Source organism: Cervus elaphus, chromosome 25, assembly GCF_910594005.1.
Source record: "Cervus elaphus chromosome 25, mCerEla1.1, whole genome shotgun sequence".
In the NCBI taxonomy this organism is placed as follows: Eukaryota; Metazoa; Chordata; class Mammalia; order Artiodactyla; family Cervidae; genus Cervus; species Cervus elaphus.
Window position 1 is genome coordinate 49,524,371 of NC_057839.1, and position 26,989 is coordinate 49,551,359.

The following is a 26,989-nucleotide window of genomic DNA, read 5'->3' on the forward strand; positions in this document are numbered from 1 at the left end:
TCAATCTTTCCAGCATTTGGGTCTTTTCCGATGAGTCAGATCATCGCATCAGGTGGCCAAAGTATTGGAGCACCAGCTTCAGCATCTGTTCTTTCAATGAATATTCAGCATTGATTTCCTTTATGATTGACAGGTTTGATCTCCTTACTGTCCAAGGGACTCTCAATAGTCTTCTCCAGCACCGCAGGATGAAAGTATCAGTTCTTTGGTGCTCAGCCTTCTTTATGGTCCAACTCTCCCATCCATACATGTCTACTGGAAAAATCCTAGCTTTGACTATATGGACCTTTGTCGGCAAAGTGATGTTCTCTGATTTTTAATATGCTATTTAGGTTTATCATAGCTTTTCTTGTAAGGAGCAAGCGTCTTTTCATTTTGTGGCTGCAGTCACTGTCGGCAGTGATTTTGGAAACCAAGAAAATAAAATCTGTCACTGTTTCCACTTTTTCCCTATTTGCCTTGAAGTGATGGAACTGGATGCCATGACCTTAGTTTTCTGAATATTGAGTTTTCAGCCAGCTTTTTCACTGTCCTCTTTCACCGTCATCAAGAGGCTCTTTAGTTCCTCTTCACTTTCTGCTGTTAGAGTGGTATCATCTGCATACCTGAGGTTGTTGATATTTCTCCCAGAAAACTTGATTCCAGCCTATGAATCATCCAGTCTGGTATTTCCATGATGTACTCTGCATATAAGTTAAGTAAACAGGGTGACAATATACTGTTTTGACATACTTCTTTCCCAATTTTTGAACCAGTACCATGTCCAGTTCTAACTGTTGCTTCTTATCATGCATACAGGTTTCTCAGGAAACAGGTAAATATCTAATAAAAGTTACTGGATACATTTTTTGGCAAAAATGAGATAGAATATTAGGTAAACACTAAAATTTATTTTATATGGGGATATTTGATTATATATTAAAAGTATTTAAAATATACCATTAAAGAATAAAAATGATACCATCACCCTAAAAATATCCACACACACACATTGGAGTGATAATAAAGAGTAGTGACTTTTTTAATCTTCTTTCTTTTGATCATGTGCTTATTTATTTATGTAACTAAAAATTCAATTGTGCATTAAATACATTTTTAGCATCTATCAAAATGAAATTGAAAAGGAATGCCAAAGCTTAGATCATGGGTCTGATCAAGTCTATCATCTTCACTAGTAGCATCTCATGTCCTGAGCTTGTTGGCACTGAAGCCAGAAGAAGTCTACTCAGGTATACCTGGAAGACAAGGCATAATGGTCACTGGAAAGGAGACACAAAAATTTTACAGTAGAAATCTGAAGTTATAACCTCAAGCAAAACACAGTCTATAATCACTAGTTACATTTTAAGAGTTCTTGTCACATAATATTCTACAATTATTATGTGGATAACCCTAAACTTAACTTAGTAGATCTTGAAATATAAAAGTCTTAAAAATAAAACATATGTTAAATTTAATTTAAAATATTTAAATTAATTAAATACTGAAAAAATAATTCACTCAAATCTAAAGATAAGTGAAATAATTGAACTTGACAACAAAAAACATATAATAATGAAGACATTAATTTTGTGAATTATAAAAGAGACAAATATATTTTATAATATAAAAATATAGTCTTTATGTGCAAAAATGTACAATAATTGGTGATTAGATGATGTGCAGTTAAGGAGATAGAAATGCAGGCATGAATTAAGAAGTACTCTATAGAAGGTTCCTACAAACATTTAGAAATATGTAAGTAAGAACAGAAAGAAGATACAGACTGTTGAATTCTCAAGCATATTACAATGCCAAAAGACAAAAATGGCAAAATTCATTAGAAATCACAGAGAGAAAAGCAAAGAAAAAAATGAAATATCAAATACCATCTAGACTGATTTGAGCAGTATAGCATTCAATGAGTAAAATTCTTTTGTGATACTGGTAGAAATATTAATTGCTGTAACCATTTTGGGAAAAGAAAGATAGTCTAGAAATTCTATTAAAAACAAAAACAAAAACATAGCTCTTGCCCAAAAAGTACTCCAGGGACTGTCTCCTGTACAAATGAAAGAATCAAAATATTAAACTTTGTATAAAAGGATGTTTGCTTCATGGATATCTGCGGTGGCCAAATTCCCCCTAAAACAGAAGGTGCCAAACTTAAAAACATAATAAATGGGTAAAGGGACTGATAATCAGTCTAACATTTATCATGAACATTATACTGCATCAAAATGAAATTGTTTTTAAAATCATGAGATCCTTTTGATTGAGAAAAACAAAATGCATATCAATTTATAAAATGACTGCATTTTAAACACAAACATACACACAGGCTGCACTAACATACATTTTTAACATGAACTTGAGTTTTGCACAGTTGCAGAAATGGAAAAAGAGGAGGGATATATCTGTGAGAATAAGCTATAAATTTTTTTCAAAAAAGAAACACTCTGTAATGATTGAAATTATATATCTGTACACAATATGGTTGCTATTAGGTGCAGCAATTTTTAAATATGGCTAGTGCAACTGATACCATAATTTTTAATATAATTTTAATTAAAGTTTAGATGGTCACATGTGGTAATGCCTAGACTCTGTGTGTGTGTGTGTGTGTGTGTGTGTGTGTATATCTTCATTCACTCAGTCATGTCTGACTCTTTGCGACCCCATGGACTGTAGCCTGCCAGGCTTCTCTGTCCATTTTCCAGGTTAGAGTACTGGAGCAGGTTGCCATTCCTTCTCCAGGTTTCCCAATTCTGGGATTGAACTCATGTCTCTTGCATCTCCTGAACTGGCAGGAAGATCCTTACTAGCTGAGCCACCAGGAAAACCCCACTTAGATTACACTATAGGAAAAAATATAAACCACAATATTTTAAAATAACAACGTCTTTCTCACTTACAGTATTTGTCTATTTCAAGTGCATGTCTTTCTAAGACAACCAAATCTCTGTTCCATATCTTTGTCACTTAAGCATGCAAGCTAAAGGGGCATCCGCCTCTGGCCATGGGACTTCATGGGAAGAAAACAGCAGCATGTTACATTATGGACTGTCAACACTTTACCAAATTGTGACACATGGCATTTGCTCTCATATGTCATTTGCCAAAGGAAGAGGAGAGAGAAGGCCCATATTTCCATGTACCTAGAACAGGGCTTCTCAACCTCGCACTACTGATATCTGCTCCACATAATTATTTTATGGGAGATGTTCTTCACATTATAGAATATTTAGCCTCATCTCTGTTCTCTACCTGGGCTTCCCTGGTGGCTCAGATGGTAGATAATTTGCCTACAATGCTTGAGACCTGGGTTTGATTCCTGGGTCAGGAAGATCCCCTGGAGAAGGGAATGGCAACCCACTCCAGTATTCTTGCCTGGAGAATCCCATGGACAGAGGATCCTGGGGGACAATCGCAAAGAGCCAGACATGACTGAGCAATTAACACACTGTTCCCTACCTGCTAGATCTCCATACCATCCCCTCAGTCTTGAGAATCAAAAAAATATATGCAGACTTTTTCAAATAATTCACAGTAAAAAAAAATTATTGTTCTAGTTTGAGAATGATTGGCTTAGAAATATTTGGTGGAAATGCAAATAGATATCACAGAGGTGGGTGAAGATGGTTATAAAATAACAATAAATATAAAATAATAAAATATATAATGCCACTGTATGTATATGTCATATACATATGTATAAAGTTATTTATTTTAAAATAAATTGGATCTATAGCTAATAATGATCAAACTTCCCTGGTGGCTCAGTGTTGAAGAATCTGCCTGCCACTACAGGAGATGCAGGTTTCATCCCTGCATCAGGAAAATCCCCTGGAGAAGGGAATGGCAACCCACTCCACTATTCTTGCCTAGGAAATTTGATAGACAGAGGAACCTGGTGTGCTGCAGTCCAGGGGGTTGCAATGAATTGGACAATACTTAGTGGCTAAACAACAATAACAATAGCTAATGATCTTTGAGCTATACACCACGATATTGGTGTATATAAACAGAAAAAAAAATTCTCACTTCAAAAAACAATGACAGTTAATATATTATAATAATACACTAAATTTATGTCCGTTAAAAAAAAATATCCTGAAACAAGAGAAATATGAGAGAAAGGTGCTAAACAAATAGTAAAACCTTGGACTTTATCAATACTTATAGTATGACATAACCTTGCAGGAAATAAGAGATAAGATAAGATCTTGAAACTACCTAAGATGGACCTGAGTTCCCACATAAAACAAGAATCATTGTTGAACATAGACATTAACGATATAAGGTAGAAAATAAGTACATGTGATGATTAATTTTATGTGTCAGCTTGACTGGATCATAGGTTGTTCAGATGTTAAACATTTCTGACTGTGTCTGTGAAGGTGTTTCTAGAAGATGGTGACATTAGAATTAATGAACTGAGAAAGTTAAATCCACAGCTATAACATTATTATTATTGTGTAAAAACAATAATATTTATCATTAAAAGTTGTATTTACAGTTAAATTCATATTCTAATTCTGTACAAATGTATCAGTTCAGTTCAGTCGCTCAGTCATGTCCGACTCTGCGACCCCATGGACTGCAGCAAGCCAGGCTTTCCTGTCCATTACCAACTCTAGGAGCTTGCTCAAACTCATGTCCATTGAGTCGGTAATGCCATTCAACCATCTCATCCTCTGTCATCCCCTCTTCCTCTTACCTTCAATCTTTCCCAACATCAGGGTCTTTTCCAGTGAGTCAGTTCTTCACCAAAGTATTGGAGCTTCAGCTTCAGCATCAGTCCTTCCAATGAATATTCAGGACTGATTTCCTTTAGGATTGACTGGTTCAATCTCCTTGCATTCCAAGGGACTCTCAAGAGTCTTCTCCAACACCACAGTTCAAAACATCAGTTATTCGATGCTCAGCTTTCTTTACGGTCCAAATCTCACATCCATACATGACTACTGGAAAAACCATAGCTTTGACTAGATGGACCTTTGTTGGCCAAGTAATGTCTCTGCTTTTTAATATGCTGTCTAGGTTTGTCATAGCTTTCTTCCAAGGAGCAAGCATCTTTTAATTTCATTGTATCAATTTTATATATTTTACTTGTCTTGCTGTATTTCTTGTTTTCCTATATATCTTAGTTTTGTGGAGTGATTCAACTATAATTATCTGTTAGTTAATATGATTAGTGTGTTATTGATTTAAATTGTATAAATACATAAAGCAATTTAAAACAATCATAAATTAATATTAACAGATAATTATTGATGAATCACTCCACAAAACTAAGAAATATAGGAAAAATAGAAACAGAGTAAAACAAGTAAAATATATGCTTTATCTTTATAGTAACAATATAAAATTGATACAATGACAATAACAATTTACCCCTGTGAACTTCCTTCCCCAAAATAAATAAACCCAGTATGATCATGATCATGAGACCAGACCAATCCCAACTGAGGGACATTCTATAAAATACCTTACCAGTATGTTTTAAAACTGTGAAAGTCAATGAAAACTAGAAAAATCTAAGAAAGTATGACAGAGCAGAGGAGTCTGAGACATGACAGTGAAATGTAGTGTCATATCTTGAATGGAATTCTGGAACATAAAAAGACATTGGATTAGAAAGACAATATAGTGCTTAGTCAGTAATAATAATGTATCAAGATTCTTCTCTTCACTGCAACTAATGTACTGTACTATGTAAGATGTTAGTAGTAGGAAATTACATGATGTATAGAGTATATTAGAACACTCTGTAGGTACTCTGTTTATAATTTTTCTGTAAATTTAAAACAGTTCTGAAGTATTAAGTTTAAAAACCACTGCCAAGGACTGTCTCAGAACATCATTTTGAAACTGTTTGGTCCCAGCCCCTATGAGTGAAGTGATTAAAATTTGAATATACATATATTTTATGAGGAAAAAATTTACCAATGTCATTTAATATGTTTTGTTTAAAATTGATTTAAAAATCCCTAAGGAAAGTAATGCATTTGTTCAGTTAACAAATAGTTTAATCTCACTCATTTTTTGTAAGTATGTGCATGTCTTAAAAGAACAAGTAATACCACTGTGTTTCTAATGAAATAATGCTATGGAATTTGTACCTGAACACTACAGTACTGCATATTTACATACTTTTTATAATATATTATACATAATTTACATATAGTAGGAATGAGAGATATGTGAACTTTGACTAATACTGTGGTAACTATTCTTATATTAAATTCATTTTTTTAGCGTGATTCCCTGAGGACCAAGTTATTTCTCCAGCTGTCATCTGACAGATTCCCATCAGTGTTCTAAGGAAGATTAGGTTTGTGTTTTTAAGTGTTGGCTGAAATGAATCAGTGAAAAAACAGATTTGTATCACCACTGATATTTTTATAGATGAATAAGGGAATATCAAGTTAATACATTTTCATAGAGAATGTATGTAGAACCAGTGTAGTCTCCTCTATAAACTTTGGGAGCTTCCCAGTTGGTGCAAACAGCAAAGAATCTGCCTGCCAATGCAGGAGACATAAGAGATGAGGGTTCGATCCCTGGGTTGGAAAGATCCCCTGGAGGTGCACATGGCAACCCATTCTAGTCTTCTTGCCTGAAGGATCCCATGGACAGAGGAACATGGAGGGCTACAGTCCATAGAGTCCCAAAGCATCAGCAATGACTGAAGCAACTTTAGCATGCACACAGGCATAAAGTTTGGAGATCTATTTTTGTCTATTGAAACCAACATGAATTTCTTCATAGTTTTAACTCAATGATTAAACATAAGCAGAATGAGAATATTTTAAATCATGCTTTTAACCAACCATCTCTAACATGAATTATAATGTTTATAGTAAAAATATCATTGTCTTAAAAATGATCCCAATAGTAACAGTACAAAATATTTTCAGCTCATAGAGTCATTATTTTTATTTTTGGAATTAGTAACTCATTTGGAATTAGTAACTCGTTTAATGTGATAAAGTGCTTCTTCAGTATCCATTATGAAATAACAATGTATTTTGTGGTGGACATCCAAAACATTAAACCTTGCATAGAATATTGATGTTTAAAGAGATAGAATATAACTATTGATTTGTATAAAAATAAAATCACTATTGTGCTATTTCACATAATGTCATGATAATGTGAATCAAGAAGTTAACATTCAGTTTTCAAATTGCTTCTCCTTCACTCATTTTAATCATGATTTTTTTAATCAAAGACCTTATTTTATATATATATATATATATATATATATATATATATATATATATTCTGGAGTTTTAATACTGCTTTGTTTCATTAGAAAACAGCTAACTGGTTCAGAAGGAACGTCACCTCAAGTTTTTAAGCTGCTGCATCTTGATAGCTGTAGTTTGGGATTGTACTGGGGTGATGATATGTAAATGACTGGTTGTTTCAGAGTGTCTGCAAAGCATTTTAGATGCCACTTGTGAGGCCCATTTTTAGTAAAAGTTGAAGGTTAAATATGAGATTGAACTGAATAATCTCAGTTGAGACTGAAATGCTGACAATAGCAATACAGACTATCCTTGGGTTGACCGTGGCAACATAGGCAGCCTGCAGGCCCATAATGATCTAAATGAGTAAGCTGTTAAAGAGATGGCATTGTGCTAGCAATTTGGCAATGAATTCTTCAGCAAAATTGTGAGGAGGAGCGAATCTCATAAAGGAATCCTGAGATGCATATTATCTTTCCATATGTGTTAATCTGCTGGAGAGTTCATGCATTTCTCTACAGATGATGAAAGCTTTGCTAGATGCTAGATGGAAGGATAACTGTATACATTTATATATATATATATACATATATATATATATATGTGTGTGTGTGTGTGTGTGTGTGTGTGTGTGTATATAGTGTTGTGTGCTGACTCTGTGTGTTTTATTGTTATATAATGTATTCAGATATGTAATTTCTTATTTAGTATTTCTTAGTAAGGCACATCTTCTAAAGAGTTGGTAAAGAACTAAATAAAATAAGATGATATGTAAACTATATAAGAAGGTAAAAAATACCGCCCCAAAAAGAATTATCATAGTAGAAACGTGAAAACTAGGTATCAAATGATGAACAGTATGTAAAACTGGCCAGTAAGTTACTTCCATGTATTTGCATGTGGGAGAGAGAGAGGCAAACTGACAAATATAGATTTGTATGTACTAAGCTTAGGATGTCACAAGCCACCTGTATGTGGTAATTCAACTGTAGGAACAAGTATAGAAACAGAAACCCTTCCTGGGTCACTAGTTTTTTTTCTCTCTGGATTAGGGAACTTGAGGATGGCACAATACAATGTTTCACAAATCATTTCCAACATGGCACATGAGATATGTTTCAGAATGCCTTGGAACAAAGGGTGTGTTATACGTTAGCAAAAAAAAAAAAAAGTTACTTTGTTATGCTTTGTCTAATTATGGTGAATCCCTACCACAATTTACATAAGCCCACAGCAGTATTTTCTAGAGAATAAGAAATTTGTGACATCAGTTGAAGAAATCAACTGTTGCAAAAGCAGAATTGGTTAAAAAGAAAACAAAACAGAAGGTGTGAAAGAGTTTAAAATCTTTGGGCCCAGGGGAAATGAATAGAAACAGAAGGAGGACTGGACTCCCTGTAACAATAATGAGATTTTGCTCAGAGAGGAAAAGTGTGATTGAATTATTGGCATTTCCCAATGGAGTTACGATTTAGGAAAAAAAAAAAAAAAATTGATTCTTTGTACCCATAGCTAAATTCATGGATAGGCTTACTATATCTAACCACATTTTCCCCAAACACTATAGTTACTTTAGAAGCAATTCACTTTCTTGAACATAAGCTATGTTTTTTTGCTGTCTGTTGACAGGTCACAGGATTCAAGTGTGTGGATATTCAATACCCTCTTTTGGGCTTGTACTCTCTGTGTTCTCCTTTCATATTGAAATTTCCGTTTAACTGGTACGGGACAAGTCTCTGGTCTTCTTTCCCAGGCATTGCTCCTACTTCCTAATAGTCAGGTTTCTATTTCAAATCTTTCCTCTAGATTCTTTATGACAATACATGCTATTCCAGTCTCCCTTATATCTAACATCCTGTACCTCCTGTGTTACTAATGTTGGTTTATTTATGACTCCAGAACACATCTATGATCATTGTATTTCCCATACACAAACACACACACAAAGAAGTATAATATCCTGACACTTTATAAAATGAACATAAATGCTATGTTAATCCCAAAATGTTAATTTAATGTCTCATTTCTAGACAGCATTTTTAGTTTATTTGTAAAATTAATTTACTCTTTGGTTTTCTGAAATTGAAAGCTTTCTTAGGGCATGGTAAGGAAAATTAGCATGCAGTCTTTCCCACCAAATAGTTAGCTATTTAGCATGTTTATCAGTAACAATGAGATAATAATCAAAACTTGAACAAGCTTTTGCTGACAGCAACTTTCAAACATCTTTGCTTCTGATGTGACACATTAATATGTAGCAATATACTCATAAGACGAGAGGATTAAATAAGTTATCTTAATTTGAAAAAGACATAATTATGTGTCAAAATGGAAATATGTAGTCTTTAGCATTTTCCATATTAAAACAATAGAGTTTATATTTCCATTCAAGATGGTTTTTTGAGAATCTGTGAAAATGAAGACTTGTATCTAGACTTTACCAGAGACTTGATTTGAATGTTTGAATGGTAAGCAGTTCCTATCTAAAATAAATGTGTGATTTAACTGAGAAATAAGAGTCACACTGGTGATCTGTGCATCACACATAACATGATGTCCCACTAGGGACACTAACTGCTCTATCAGTTTAAAAGCAAGGTGTGAATTATGGATAATTCATGTTGATGATTGGCAGAAACCAACACAGTTCTGTAGAGCAATTATCCTTAAATAAAGAAATAAATTAGAAATAAATAAATAAAAGCAAGATATGAGACTGCTTTAAAACTATAAAATGTGAAACTTGGGATTTGCTTGAAATTGTAGGTAATATATTGATGGGAAGAAAAAACATGAGATGAGAATAGGCAAGGGAGAGAATAAAAATAGCAGAATGTAGAGATTAGAAAGTAGAAGCATATTTCCAAATGGTTTTATGTCCATACATACGTGAAAGGTTTAGGAATTTAAGAGGAAGGGTAGTTTTAATTTCAGATAGTGGGAAGGAGTGTCAACTTACAATCCATTTGTAAGGCTTGAAAAATATCTTGTACAATTACAGAGATGATATAATATTATCAGAGATATTCATTTGTAAAGTATATTGACTATTGTTTACCCAGAGGTGGAGCACAAAATGAATAATGCAAGGAAGAGGGATCATTGTAAGAAGCAACACAACGAACATCAGGTTGAGTGGAGATTTGACCAAAAAGAATTCAAAGTAGATTATCTTTCCCCTGTGCTCTGCTAAATTGCTTCCAATTCTGTCCTGTGCCGCTCTTTGTGATGTGCTGGACTATAGCCCGCCAGTCTCCTATGTCCATGGATTCTCTAGGCAAGAAGATTGGGGTGGGTTGCCATGCTTTTCTCCAGGGGATCTTCCTGACCCAGGGATCAAACTGGCATGTCTTATATGTCTCCTACATTGGCAGGTGGGTTCTTTAACACTATCTCCACCTGGCAAGCCCTATCTTGCCCTACTTAATTTAAATTATTAAGTGAAGTAGTTATGTACATTTTAACACATAAAAGGGTACATGTTTGGATCACTTTTGCACACAGATTGCTTTTTAGTTGACTGACTATCCTTTTAAATTATTTTTAATGATTTATTTCTCAAAAAGTCATTACACTTTCTAATTTGGTTATGGAAAATAGATATTGCTACTATATTGTGGTGTATCTGATGCTAAGAACATATATACTGAGCAAGAGAATAGCAGCTCCTGACAAAAGAGCTCTTCTAAGCACTAACATTTAGGACTTGATACTGCAGGGAGCCAGCCTGGCGTTCATGGTTACACGTGGTGTTCTCAAAAATAATCTCACAGGACACAAACATCAGACAAGATCACTCTAGGGTCATTATGAAGGGAGATGGAAAACAAGACTGATTCATAATCTTGACTCAGTTCAGTTCAGTCACTCAGTCATGTCTGACTCTTTGCGATCCCATGGACTACAACATGCCAGGCTTCCCTCTCCGTCACCAACTCCAGGAGCATACTCAAACTCATGTATTTGAGTCAGTGATGTCATCAAACGATCTCATCCTCTACTGTCCTCTTCTCTTCTTGCCTTCAATTTTTCCCAGTATCAGGGTCTTTTCTAATGAGTCAGCTTTTTGCACCAGGGGACCAAAGAATTGGAGCTTCAGCTTCAGCAGCAGTCCTTCAAATGAATATTCAGGACTGATTTGCTTTAGGATGGACTGGTTGGATCTCCTTGCGGTCCTAGGGACTCTAGAGTCTTCTTTAACACCACAGCTCAAAAGCATCAGTTCTTCAGTGCTCAGCTTTCTTTATGGTCCAACTCTCACATCCATTAATAACTGCTGGAAAAACCGTAGCTTTGACTAGATGGACCCTTGTCGACAAAGTAAGGTCTCTGCTTTTTAATATGCTGTCTAGGTTGTTCATAGCTTTTCCTCCAAGGAGCAAGTATTTTTTTAATTTTGTGGCTGCAGTCACCATCTGCAGTGATTTTGAAGCCCGCCCAAAAATGTCTGTAACTGTTTCCATTGTTTCTCCATCTATTTGCCATGTAATGATTAGACTGGATGTTGTGATCTTAGTTTTTTTTTGTTCTTTTTTTTTTGACTTTTCCTTTTCTTTTCTTTTTTTTTTAATTTATTTATTTTATTATTAGTTGAAGGCTAATTACTTCACAACATTTCAGTGGGTTTTGTCATACATTGATATGAATCAGCCATAGATTTACACGTATTCCCCATCCCAATCCCCCCTCCCACCTCCCTCTCCACCCGATTCCTCTGGGTCTTCCCAGTGCACCAGGCCCGAGCACTTGTCTCATGCATCCCACCTGGGCTGGTGATCTGTTTCACCATTGATAGTATACATGCTGTTCTTTTGAAACATCCCACCCTCACCTTCTCCCACAGAGTTCAAAAGTCTGTTCTGTATTTCTGTGTCTCTTTTTCTGTTTTGTATATAGGGTTATCGTTACCATCTTTCTAAATTCCATATATATGTGTTAGTATGCTGTAATGTTCTTTATCTTTCTGGCTTACTTCACTCTGTATAATGGGCTCCAGTTTCATCCATCTCATTAGGACTGATTCAAATGAATTCTTTTTAATGGCTGAGTAATATTCCATGGTGTATACGTACCACAGCTTCCTTATCCATTCATCTGCTGATGGGCATCTAGGTTGCTTCCATGTCCTGGCTATTATAAACAGTGCTGCGATGAACATTGGGGTGCACGTGTCTCTTTCAGCTCTGGTTTCCTCAGTGTGTATGCCCAGAAGTGGTATTGCTGGGTCATATGGCAGTTCTATTTCCAGTTTTTTAAGAAATCTCCACACTGTTCTCCATAGCGGCTGTACTAGTTTGCATTCCCACCAACAGTGTAAGAGGGTTCCCTTTTCTCCACACCCTCTCCAGCATTTATTGCTTGTAGACTTTTGGATAGCAGCCATCCTGACTGGCGTGTAATGGTACCTCATTGTGGTTTTGATTTGCATTTCTCTAATAATGAGTGATGTTGAGCATCTTTTCATGTGTTTGTTAGCCATCTGTATGTCTTCTTTGGAGAAATGTCTGTTTAGTTCTTTGGCCCATTTTTTGATTGGGTCATTTATTTTTTTGGAATTGAGCTGCAGGAGTTGCTTGTATATTTTTGAGATTAATCCTTTGTCTGTTTCTTCATTTGCTATTATTTTCTTCCAATCTGAGGGCTGTCTTTTCACCTTACTTATAGTTATCTTAGTTTTTTGAATGTTGAGTTTTAAGCCAACTTTTTCACTCTCCTCTCTCTTTCATCAGGAGGCTCTTTAGTTCTTCTTTGCTTTCTGCCATAAGGGTGGTGTCATCTGCATTTCTGAAGTTATTGATATTTCTCCCAGCAATCTTGATTCCAGCTTGTGCCTCCTCCAGCCCAGCATTTCTCATGATGTACTACTCTGCATGTAAGTTAAATAAGCAGGGTGACAATATACAGCCTTGACATACTCCTTTTCCTAATTGGAACCAGTCTGTTGTTCCATGTCCAGTTCTAAGTATTGCTTCCTGATCTGCATACAGATTTCCAAAGAGGCAGGTCAGGTGGTCTGGTATGTCCATCTCTTTCAGAATTTTCCTCAGTTTCTTGTGATCCACACAGTCAAAGGCTTTGGCATAGTCAATAAAGCAGAAATAGATGTTTTTCTGGAACTCCCTTGCTTTTTCAATGATCCAGTGGATGTTGGCAATTTGATTTCTGGTTCCTCTGCCTTTTCTAAAACCAGCTTGAACATCTGGAAGTTCTCGGTTCACGTATTGCTGAAGCCTGGCTTGGAGAATTTTGAGCATTACTTTACTAGTGTGTGAGATGATTGCAATTGTGTGGTAGTTTGAACATTCTATAGCATTGCATTTCTTTGGGACTGGAATGAAAGAGGACCTTTTCCAGTCGTGTGGCCACTGCTGCGTTTTCCAGATTTGCTGGCATATTGAATGCAGCACTTTCACAGCATCATCTTTTAGGATTTGAAATAGTTCAACTGGAATTCCATCACATCCACTGGCTTTGTTTGTAGTGATGCTTCCTAAGGCCCGCTTGACTTCACATTCCAGGATGTCTGACTCTAGGTGAGTGTGAGCGATCACACCACCATGATTATCTGGGTCGTGAAGATCTTTTTTGTACTGTGTATTTTGTTCTGTGTATTCTTGCCACCTCTTCTTAATATCTTCTCCTTCTGTTAGGTCCATATCATTTCTGTCCTTTATTGAGCCCATCTTTGCATGAAATGTTCCCTTGGTATCTCTAGTTTTCTTGAAGAGATCTCTAGTCTTTCCCATTCTCTTGTTTTCCACTATTTCTTTGCACTGACCCCTGAGAAAGGTTTTTTTTAATCTCTCCTTGCTATTCTTTGGAACTCTACTTTGAGATAGGTATATCTTTCCTTTTTCTCCTTTGCTTTTTGATTCCGTTCTTTTCACAGCTATTTGTAAGGCCTCCTCAGATAGCCATTTTGATTTTTTGCATTTCTTTTTCTGGGGGATGGTCTTGATTCCTGTCTCCTATACAATGTCATGAACCTCTGTCCATAGTTCAACAGGCACTGTCTATCAGATCTAGTCCCTTAAATCTATTTCTCACTTCCACTGTATAGTCATAAGGGATTTGATTTAGGTCATACCTGAATGGTCTAGTGGTTTTCCCCACTTTCTTCAATTTAAGTCTGAATTTGGCAATAAAGAGTTCATGATCTGAACCACAGTCAGCTCCCACTCTTGTTTTTGCTGACTATGTATAGAGCTTCTCCATCTTTGGCTGCAAAGAATATAATCAATTTGATTTTGGTGTTGACCATCTGGTGATGTCCGTGTATTCACAGTGATGCTTCCTAAGGCCCACTTGACTCTGCACTCCAGGATGTCTGGCTCTAAGTTAGTGATCACACCATTGTGATTATCAGGGTCATGAAGATCTTTTTCATATAGTTCTTCTGTGTATAGTTGTTGCCACCTCTTCTGCTTCTGTTAGGTTCATATCATTTCTGTCCTTTATTGTGCTCATCTTTGCAGGGAATGTTCCCTTGGTATCTATAATTGTCTTGAAGAAATCTCTAGTCTTTCTTTTTTTTTTTAAAAATTTTTTTATTAGTTGGAGGCTAATTACTTCACAACATTTCAGTGGGTTTTGTCATACATTGATATTAATCAGCCATAGATTTACACGTATTCCCCATCCTGATCCCCCCTCCCACTTCCCTCTCCACCCGATTCCTCTGGGTCTTCCCAGTGTACCAGGCCCGAGCACTTGTCTCATGCATCCCACCTGGGCTGGTGATCTGTTTCACCATAGATAGTATACATGCTGTTCTTTTGAAACATCCCACCCTCACCTTCTCCCACAGAGTTCAAAAGTCTGTTCTGTATTTCTGTGTCTCTTTTTCTGTTTTGCATATAGGGTTATCGTTACCATCTTTCTAAATTCCATATATATGTGTTAGTATGCTGTAATGTTCTTTATCTTTCTGGCTTACTTCACTCTGTATAATGGGCTCCAGTTTCATCCATCTCATTAGGACTGATTCAAATGAATTCTTTTTAACGGCTGAGTAATATTCCATGGTGTATATGTACCACAGCTTCCTTATCCATTCATCTGCTGATGGGCATCTAGGTTGCTTCCATGTCCTGGCTATTATAAACAGTGCTGCGGTGAACATTGGGGTGCACGTGTCTCTTTCAGATCTGGTTTCCTCAGTGTGTATGCCCAGAAGTGGGATTGCTGGGTCATATGGCAGTTCTATTTCCAGTTTTTTAAGAAATCTCCACACTGTTTTCCATAGTGGCTGTACTAGTTTGCATTCCCACCAACAGTGTAAGAGGGTTCCCTTTTCTCCACACCCTCTCCAGCATTTATTGCTTGTAGACTTTTGGATAGCAGCCATCCAGACTGGCGTGTAATGGTACCTCATTGTGGTTTTGATTTGCATTTCTCTGATAATGAGTGATGTTGAGCCTCTTTTCATGTGTTTGTTAGCCATCTGTATGTCTTCTCATTTATGATTAAAACTCTCCAAAAAGCAGGAATAGAAGGAACATACCTCAACATAATAAAAGCTATATATGACAAACCCACAGCAAGCATCACCCTCAATGGTGAAAAATTGAAAGCATTTCCCCTGAAATCAGGAACAAGACAAGGGTGCCCACTCTCACCACTACTATTCAACATAGTGTTGGAAGTTTTGGCCACAGCAATCAGAGCAGAAAAAGAAGTAAAAGGAATCCAGATAGGAAAAGAAGAAGTGAAACTCTCGCTGTTTGCAGATGACCTGATCCTCTACATAGAAAACCCTAAAGACTCTACCAGAAAATTACTAGAGCTAATCAATGAATATAGTAAAGTTGCAGGATATAAAATTAACACACAGAAATCCCTTGCATTCCTATATACTAACAATGAAAAAACAGCAAGAGAAATTAAGGAAACAATACCATTCACCATCGCAACAAAAAGAACAAAATACTTAGGAGTATATCTACCTAAAGAAACAAAAGACCTATACATAGAAAACTATAAAACACTGGTGAAAGAAATCAAAGAGGACACAAACAGATGGAGAAACATACCGTGTTCATGGATTGGAAGAATCAATATTGTCAAAATGGCTATTCTACCCAAAGCAATCTATAGATTCAATGCAATCCCTATCAAGCTACCAACGGTATTTTTCACAGAACTAGACCAAAGGATTTCACAATTTGTATGGAAATACAAAAAACCTCGAATAGCCAAAGTAATCTTGAGAAAGAAGAATGGAACTGGAGGAATCAACCTGCCTGACTTCAGGCTCTACTACAAAGCCACAGTCATCAAGACAGTGTGGTACTGGCACAAAGACAGAAATATAGACCAATGGAACAGAATAGAAAGCCCAGAGATAAATCCATGAACCTATGGACACCTTATCTTTGACAAAGGAGGCAAGGATATACAATGGAAAAAAGACAACCTCTTTAACAAGAAGTGCTGGGAAAACTGGTCAACCACTTGTAAAAGAATGAAACTAGAACACTTTCTAACACCATACACAAAAATAAACTCAAAATGGATTAAAGATCTAAATGTCAGACCAGAAACTATAAAACTCCTAGAGGAGAACATAGGCAAAACACTCTCCGACATAAATCACAGCAAGATCCTCTATGACCCACATCCCAGAATATTGGAAATAAAAGCAAAACTAAACAAATGGGATCTAATGAAACTTAAAAGCTTTTGCACTCCAAAGGAAACTATAAGTAAGGTGAAAAGACAGCCGTCAGATTGGGAGAAAATAATAGCAAATGAAGAAACAGACAAAGGATTAATCTCAAAAATATACAAGCAACTCCTGCAGCTCAATTCCAGAAAAATAAATGACCCAATCAAAAAATGGGCCAGAGAACTAAACAGACATTTCTCTAGTCTTTCTTATTCTACTGTTTTCCTCTATTTCTTTTCATTGACCCCTGAGGAAGTCTTTCTTATCTCTCCTTCCTTTTCTTTGGAGTTTCGCATTCAAATGGGTATATCTTTCCTTTTCTTCTTTGCCTTAACTTCTCTTCTTTTCTCAGCTATTTGTACGGCCTCCTCAGACAACAATTTTGCCTTTTTGCCTTTCTTTTTCTTAAGAATAGTCTTGATCCCTGCCATCTGTATGTACAATGTCACAAATCTCTGTCCATAGTTCTTCAGGCGCTCTATCAAATCTAATCCCTTGAGTCTATTTGTTACTTTGACTGTATAATCATAAGGAGCTTGATTTAGGTTAAACCTGAATGGTCTGATGGTTTTCCCTACTTTCTTCAATTTTAGTCTGAATTTTGCAGTAAGGGGTTCATGATCTGAGCCACAGTCAGCTCCCAGCCTTGTTTTTGCTAACTGAATAGAGCTTCTCTATTTTCAGCTGCAAAAAATGTAATCAATCTAATTTTGGTATTGACCATCTGGTGATGTCCACGTGTAGAGCTGTCTCTTGTGTTGTTGGAAGAGGGTGTTTGCTATAACCTATGTGTTCTCTTGGCAAAATTCTTGTAACCTTTGCCCTGCTTCATTTCGTACTCTAAGGCCAAACTTATCTGTTTGTCCAGGTATCTCTGCTTCATACTTTTACATTCCTGTCCCATGGTAATCTTAACTAAGTGCAGACAAATCCAGGTCACTGTTGAAAACCTCAGAAACATCAAACATTCCCCTCTCCCCATGAGAATGATTGCTGCTCCTTTATCAAGTCCAGTTTTAGCTTATCTTTATTTCATAATGTTCTGTTCCTAGAAATCCTATAGTGTTTTCTCTGTGGGCTTACAAGTAAACTGATTGTGTCTCAATGTAGAGTGAGGGAAAGTTGAGGCCATATATTATACTCTGATATATGTTTTTGTAACAAAATTTAGGGAGAGAGTCTCTGATTTCATGTCCTGGCCTGAAGCACCATGTATCCCCAACCTCAGATAAATTCCAGATTCTTAGTGAAACTCTAAATATCTCAACCATGAAAAAGAAAAAAGCTTGGTCAAACAGCTATAGACATAGATGAGTAGGTGATATGATAGGATAAAGACAAGAACCCTGAATATTTCATAAGACAGAGTGAGAAAAATTAGTGCACAGAAGTTTGTTTCATGAGTTGTTTATTAATCATTTTCTTGCAGGATATGAAGAATTTTACACTGTGATGGTCATGGAATAGGGGATGTAGGTCATCCTAGGTCATGACCTACATCATGACCTAGGTCATGGATGTAGGGGCTGTGAGACTGGGTTCCTTGGAGTCAATTTAAAATTAATAAGATGGGTGGGAAAAACAGTTGGGGACTGAAGTCTTGAAAGAATCACAGTTGGAAATGTTACTCCTTTGGGATCTTCTCTAGAAAATAATTTTCAGAGGCTGCCCAGCCTACCTGTTTTTATTACTATCAGTGTCTCATGTTGGCTGTTCTCAGATGTTATGTTCCCAGATGTTATGCCTCAGTTTTCTCTTGGCTCCCTTTTCTTTTTTTTTTTTCCTTTTAATCATTTGGTAGTAATCTTCTAGGGTCAAAGTAGGTGATGTAAATGAACATGGCCATCAAACTATCCCTTAATCCATTTCTTGTCTGTGACCAGAACTGTCAGTCCTTCTTTGTGATCAATTCCTTCATGTAGGAACATAATGGCGTGCGGCAGTCCGTGGGGTTGCAAAGAGTCAGACATAACCGAGTGACTGAACAATGGCAGCAACAACAAGGATATTAGTGACCACCTTCTGTTGCTTCAGATCTCTCTCATGTTTTTTCTCTATTAGTTCTGATCCCAGGCATCTGTTATGGAATCTACGGTAAGTAACAGAAGCCAGTTGATGATACTTCCTTTTCTGGGATGGCAACTTGATCAAGTTGAGATTTTTAATATTTATTGACCCCATAATCTCTCTGTTTCTGAGTTTTGGGTTTTTTCTTAGTATAGATTTGAAAATTACAGAACCTTCAGAAAGAGTGATCTTTATTGAGTCCCAAGTTTTTGGAAGCTTGGTGCATATAGCCAATTTTTCTTTTCTTGTAATGCTGAAAGAAGATATATAGATTTCTTTAACTTCAGCTTGGAGCTAAAGAATAATCTGGACATTCCATAGCAAATTGTCCCCAGTTGTTCATAGGACCTTTGTTTCTTGGTTACTTCTTTTATTCTTCTATTAATCACCTACCCTTTCAAAAAACTCCTATTTCTTTTCAGTTTGATTATGCTATTCAGCCCTGTATAGTACACATACTTACATACTCTCAACCTTTCTCTGACACATGCAAACGTATACACACAACCACTCAAGTAAACATAAAGGAAATCTCTCAACAGTCTGCTCAATACTAGAAATGAGTATTAAAATCAGTATGTGTTCTGCATGCATGCTCAGTAATGGCTAACACTTTGCAACTCCACGGGCTTTGCTTGGCCAAGTATATGTAATTATATATGATATTTATAATAATTGCAAAAAAAATTAAACCATACCATGATTAAATTTACTCATATTTTACATGTCATCCCTATAAGAAAATAAATTGGTTTTGCTTTTTAATCATATATAAACAGTATACAAGCAACTCAGTTTTTTCTAATATTAGTACACTGGTTGTCAGGAACGTAATTTCTGTTTTACTCTTATAAGGCTACATACTTTGATTACTCAAAGGTGATTTATAAAACAAAATGTGTTATTTACCTCTTGAACACATAGTTACAGGAAGATGACCCATTTCTAAATTCAAATTTGCTATTATTCTTCCTTTCTCAATGACTTCCTATTTGTTTCTTGGCAGTGTAAACTGTTGACTTTAATTTAAAAATTGGTATTTGGGGTCTAGTTTTTTGTTTTTTTTGTTTTTTTCTTACAAGACCAAAGGCCTCTGAAAACTTTCATAAACAATCTATCACCTTTAAAATGGGAATCGAAATGGCAGTATTTGATGTTCATGAAGTATAATTAATGGCAATAGGTTGGAATGATTCACAGAAACACCAGTAATGTCACTTTAATATTTTAAAACAAGTCTATCCTCTACATACAATTCTGTCACATGTTCTACAGCTATATAAATAGTCTATCAAGTTATTTTAAGAAATGAGAATGAAATGAAAGGAAATGAAAGTTTAATTTTTTTGTTAATTAGCAAAGTAAAATAGTAAAAAAATTAGAGTATTGAACTCTAATGAGTGAATCATTTTCTACAACAAAGAAAAACAACACTCAAGTAATTAAAGGAAAACAAGAAATTAAAGAATTGTAAGAACATGAATAATGTACTTTGTTTAAACAGCTCTGTAGTTTAACTAAATGGGATTCATTGCATAGATTAAATAACAGAATAAAAATTTCTCCAGATTTAAATGTTAAGTCCCCAGATTTTTAACATTGTATATTATTTTTCATTCCAGAAGAGAAAATGACCTAGTCTCAGGAATAGTGGTGCACAGCTTGGATATTTTGTAAACTTGCCTGTGAAGTATTAATACCATTTCTTTCATTCTGACAATTAAAATAATTCTCCTGGAATACAACAGGCACAAAATATGTGGAAATATTACAGTTAAGTGGGGTCAAATCAGACATCAAAGATTTCCCAGACCATAAAATCTTTGGAGACAGTAAGCAAGTGATTTAACTTTCAAGGTGTTATATTACAAATTTAACTGTTCATTTATGTTTGGCACTAAAACAAAGTTTGAATAAGTCCTGTTACAGCACTAAGGACAGTCTTCTATTGGTTGTAATAAAAGTGACAGTCTTTTACTGGTAGTTGGGTTATTATATTAGTTATTATATATTATTTATTAGATCATATACTTAATGGGAGTCTTCTCAGCTTTGTTGCATTTCATTAATTGTAAGGGAATATTTTTCAAATGTCCTAAATCAAGGTTAAAATTCTGAAAAATAAGAAGATAATTGAGTCACAATCATTCTGCTTCTATAAAGATTACCAAAAGAGACATTTCCTCTTGGATCTGTTTGGAATTATTTTGTTGAAAAATAATTATATAAGTTCCAGATAAAGAGACATTTTACTCTTCAGATTGCAAGAGCAATAACAGATAGCAATATTCTAAATTATTCTTCTATACATATTTCCTACTTGACAATCCTATTCCCATTAAATTAACTAATCACCTTCCTGGGGTGAGAATTTCATGCTTCAAATATGGGTTGATTAAAGATTAGTATTCCTGGTAGTTGGTCACCTGCTTCATCATTAGAGTTCAAGAGCTGTGACTGCTCAGATGAATGAACACTGCAGAAAGTTCTGAATATTTTAAATTCATGGTTTGTTTCCCAGCTCGCCATGTGTCTGAAATTGCTCAGTATGCTTACATAGTTCCCTGCCCCCCGAACCGTGTTCCATATACTATTACTGACTACACTTAGAAAAAATATATATAATCAAAAGCATTTTAACTGAATTTTAATTTAAAGTTAGACTTTAGCATAGAGGCTTATTTTACTTTTGTTTTCACAAGTAAATATATTTTTGAAAATGTGCTTACTAGTTAGATAACCAAAATGTAGCACTCTCATATAACAGGAAATTATTTTTCTGGAAATTGACTTGAGAATGCATCTACTTCCCCTCTTTTCCCATTAATAATACACACTTAAATCATCTCAGAAATCCATGTTTTAAAATTTTCAAGAAAGGAAACATCATCTGTAACTTTTTTAACCATTGCAGTCCTTCATATAATTATTTTATGCTTTAAGAAATAAAGATTAAAATATTTTAAAAAACAGATTTGTCAGGAGCTGTATTAATATTTGTTTCTCAACATCCAAATATCCAAATTGGGCTAAAAATGTCTAAATAACAGATGGAAGTTCTGGTATCTGCCTTTTAATCTTCTTGTTTAGAAGAGAATTTAGGAAACCAAACTCTTAAAGCACCAAAGTGCCAGGATAGACCCTGAGGTGTGATAATGAATCACCTATTTCCTGGGAAAGCTATGCATATTGGTCTGCCTACTGAAGTTACTATGTAACTTACAGTGAAGAAACTTTCTCTAAAACCACTCCATTTTTGTAATTGTTTTAAAGTAGTAGTTGTTCTATAATTATATAGTAGTCATTTAAAACTCAGTAAAACTAAAGAGAACATCAAGTAGTAAATTCTGAGATAGAATTAGAATGCCTGTGATGAGTCCCCACTGTGGTAAAAATTAAAGCATATAATCTGCAGGAGTGAAAGCTCATTTTGAAGGATATGCTCAAATAGTCAATGCTAAAAAAAATAGAAAAATCGTCAAAAATAAATTTTTGATATCCTATAAAAGCCTTAAAATTATTTACTCTAAATTACATTTTTATTATTAGTTGTGTCTGAGATTGGAAATAAAATTAATCTCCAAATTTGGAAATAAAAATAATCTCCAAAGCCCAGATAAACTTTACACTTCTAAAATATAAATTAGGCAGTTGGATCATGAAATGCTTGGCATTATAGGAAAAATTCATTTCAAAAAGGAAAACATAGGATATGAAGCCATGCTATTTCATTGTATACATTATTTCATATGCTTATGGGGGATCAGAAGCAAACTGTCCTACCTGAATAAGTGGGTTTCAGCTTATTTTGAGTGTATATGTATATGACAAAACTGCTTAAAATGTTGAAATACTACCCCTCTGTCAACGCAGCCTTTCAACTCCCCAAATCTTCTGGAAAATATGTTATGTTTGTGCTTTAGCTTTGTATTACGGTTTGAATTGTGTCTCCCCAAAAGACACACTGATTTCTTACCGCAGAATGTGACCTTATTTAAAAATACTGTCTTTATAGTTGTAATAAAGTTAAAATGAGATCATTAGGGTAGGCCTTAATCCAGTAAGACCGGCATTATTAAAAGGGGAAATCTGAACATAGAGATAGACATGCAAAGAGGGAAGACCAGATGAAGACACAGAAAGGAGATGGCCATGTGACTGGAGCAATGCACCTGCAAGTCAGGAATCCCAAGGACTGCTGGCAAACACCAAGAGCTAAGAGAGGTAAGAAAGCTTCTCCCCTAGAACCATCATAGAGAACATGCCCCTTCAGAAACCTTGATTTTGGGCTCCTAACTTCCAGAACTGTGAGATAATAAATTTGTTATTTTAAGTCACTCAGCTTTTGGTGCTTTGTTATATATAGCAGCCAGAGGAAACTGACTTTGTATAAACTGGTGACCACACCATAGATCACTGGAAAGAAAACAAAAAAAAAAACAAAACATAGTTCAGTTTGAGATATTCACTAAAATAGATTAGCCAGGGACAGTATGTAAAAGAAGGAGACAGTGAAGCAGAAAAAAAGAGTCCCCTTGTAGCAGCAAAAAAGTTTCATAAAAGAAAACCTGCAGAACACTAAAGGAATATGATCCAATAATATAGACTAAAAATCAGTGTCCAGAAATGTGGAAGATAGATTGCATTGTTATTAGAAGCAGGGAAGTAGAAATGGAAATACTGAGCTATAGAAACAGAAAAGATAGAGATGGAAGAAAGGTTTGGATTTCTTAGTTGTGTGATCACTGTTTACCATCAATAGGAACTTTATAGATGACAGGTGCAATGGAACCATTTTACAGTTGACTTGAGAATGGAAACAGAGATAAGGAAATAAATAAATACCTGAGGGTCATAATTTCTTTTTCTTTTTAACAAATGTGTTATTCATTCAGCTGTGGTTCTAAGACATACACATATGCATTTCTTGATTATTTTATTTTAATTTTGAAACCACTATGTTTGATTACCTTTATATGATTTTATTGGTATGTTCAAAATGTGGGTTTTTTTTTTTACTTTTTAGTATTTAATGTATTTCAGATATTAATCATTATTTTCAAAGTAATATTTACTTCCTAATTTTTGACTGACCTAGTACGACTTTAGATGCTACAGTGTTACTATATAACTTGAAACTGTTTCCTGTAAATAGATAACTTGAAAGTGTCAGCATCCAAGCAGGAAACAGATGGCATATTCAGAAGGGGGTAGATGAAGACAGTTTAATGAAAACATTCTGTATAAATTATGGGAAGGTTAAGAAAACATAGGATTAGGACTAATAAGGACAAAGGAAGAAATGCAGGAAGTCCTTATCATCCTTAGTCCCAAAATGCAGAGGTAGAATGAAGTCCACAGTCTGTTAGAGATGCTGGTTAGTAGAACAACCACTGTAGCATTAGATATAGGGTCAAATGGTGGCCCAGCTAGGAGAGGAACCAGGGTACTTCATTCTCTGATTTCTCTTTTCCTATCTCCTATTGTTGTTTAGCACTAAATGGTGTCCAACTCTTATGTGACCTCATGGACTGTGGCCTGCCAGGCTCCTCTGGCTATGTGATTTCCCAGGCAAGAATACTGGAGTGTATTGCCATTTCCTTCTCCAGGGGATCTTCCCAACACAGAGATTGAACCCATGTCTCCTGCATTGGCAGGAGGGTTCTTTACCACTGAGCCACTTGGGAACCTCATCTCCCATTAGCTGAGCATAATTAAATATTAAATCCAGAGGGCATGATAACTCAATAGCATAGAGGTCAAACTTGTGGGTGTCAATGTCAAGGACAGTTGATTAAAATAGAGAATAAAGAAATAATATTAAGAAAGATATATATCAGCAAGATTTTTTCAATATAAATAAGCAAGTGGTGATAGCTTTCTGAATTAATCAGAATAAAAGGTATAGTAGAATGATCTGATTATTTATTAGGTAAATAAAATAACATTTGAAATGGGCAAATGAAAAAAATAATAAAACAGCACTAATTCTTAGAGTATACTTCAAATTTAAAAATAAAAATAATGTAATGTACATTAAAAACTAACCAAATTTTGCATTAAGATTCTAGGGGAAACTTATTAAGCTATAACTAGAAGTTAATTGTAATATTTATATTAATGCTGTTTACATTTACACTACTATTAATCATCAATTACTTATGTTTATTTAGAATATATGTGTTAAGAAATTTGAATCCCTAGATAATACTTTTAGGTTTCTTTTCCCTTAATTTATAGAATTCCATATTAGATAAATAAAAAGCAGAATTAATAATTTCAAAGAAAAGTATCCTTAAAATATTTCAACTCAATAGATTTGTATTTAAAATGAAAAAACTGTCACACAGTAGTTAAACTATGGTTAGCATGGAGCAACAACAACAACAAAATCTTCTTAAAATTTTGATTGCCACAAACTATTTTAATTATAACTTAGATAAGAATAATTTAAATTTCTGGTACTTTAAATTTAGGAAAAATACCTAAAATAATTCTACCTCAGCATGAAGCATATCTTGTAACATGCTGTATGTTACTGTTATCCCTTTGAAGGTGTACTAATTCAATTTTCAAAAAAGATATTTATGCATAGTCTTACTCATAATCTATTTCATGATTATAATAATTTTAAATAATATGTAGCTTATATGACATTTAACCTTTATTAAACATAAATATTCAATGTTTTCAATGAATCTCTAAAGTTGATGCTGCTCTGTTAGTAATCTTCCCCCATTCACAGAAATCCTCTGTTTCTCTCACTGATGCTGCTGTTGCTGCTAAGTCGCTTCAGTCGTGTCCGACTCTGTGCAACCCCATAGCCGGCAGCCCACCAGGCTCCCCAGTCCCTGGGATTCTCAAGGCAAGAGCACTGGAGTGGGTGTTCTTCTCACTAGTATAGAGTAGAAGTATTAAGCAATCAGAAAAGAGTATTAAGTCAAGTCATCCTTTTCTTGTTCCACCTCTCTCTATTTATGAATAATCCCTTCTTTATTTGCATTTTAAATATTTAAACTGGGATGTCTATCATATTAATTTATTGAAAAAGGGACTTCCTTTATGATGCTGGAACATGCCACAGTATTGTTACTGGGGATGTATTCTCGAATTTCAATGGATTAAAATTCCTTAGCAGCATGCAAACACAGTGTGAGAACCACCTCATACACATCATTTTTATTTTGAATATATTTTCTTATATTCACAGGAGCCCAATCTCATTTACTTAGGTCTAGTATTAGTAAAGTAGTATCAGATGATTAAATTATTAAGTGCATTAAAGTTATCAGTTCAGTTCAGTCACTCAGTCATGTCTGAATCTGTGACTGAATGGACTACAGTAAGCCGGGCTTCCCTGTCCATCACCAATTCCAGGAGTTTGCTCAAACTCATGTCCATTGAGTTGATGATGCCATCCAACCATTTCATCCTCTACTGTCCCCTTCTGTTGCTGCCTTCAATCTTTCCCAGCATCAGGGTCTTTTCCTATGACTCAGTTCTTCACATCAGATGGCCAAAGTATTGAGGCTTCAGCTTCAGCATCAGTCCTTCCAATGAATATTCAGGACTGATCTCCTTTAGGATGGACTGGTTTGATCTCCTTGCAATCCAAGGGTCTCTCAAGAGTCTTCTCCAACACCACAGTTCAGAAGCATCAATTCTTTGGTGCTCAGTTTCTTTAGAGTCCAACTCTCACATCTCACATTCATACATGACTGCTGGAAAAACCATAGCTTTGACTAGATGGACCTTTGTTGGCAAAGTAATGTCTCTGTTTTTTAATATGCTATCTAGGTTTGTCATAGCTTTTCTTTCAAGGAGCAAGCATCTTTTAATTTCATGGCTGCAGTCACCATCTGCAGTGATTTTGGAGCCCCAAAATAAAGTCTGTCATTGTTTCCATTGTTTTCCCATCTATTTGCCATAAAGTGATGGGACTAGATGCCATGATCTTAGTTTTTTGTATGCTGAGTTTTAAGTCAACTTTTTCACTCTCCTCTTTCATTTTCATCAAGAG

The 26,989-nt window shown here is 35.2% G+C and overlaps 1 protein-coding gene across 1 annotated transcript in view; it reads left to right on the forward strand.

Annotated features, from left to right (window-relative positions):
* LOC122683946 overlaps positions 1–26,989 on the forward strand; it is a 362,489-nt gene that overhangs the window by 295,848 nt on the left and 39,652 nt on the right. The gene's annotated exons all lie outside the window — the stretch shown is intronic.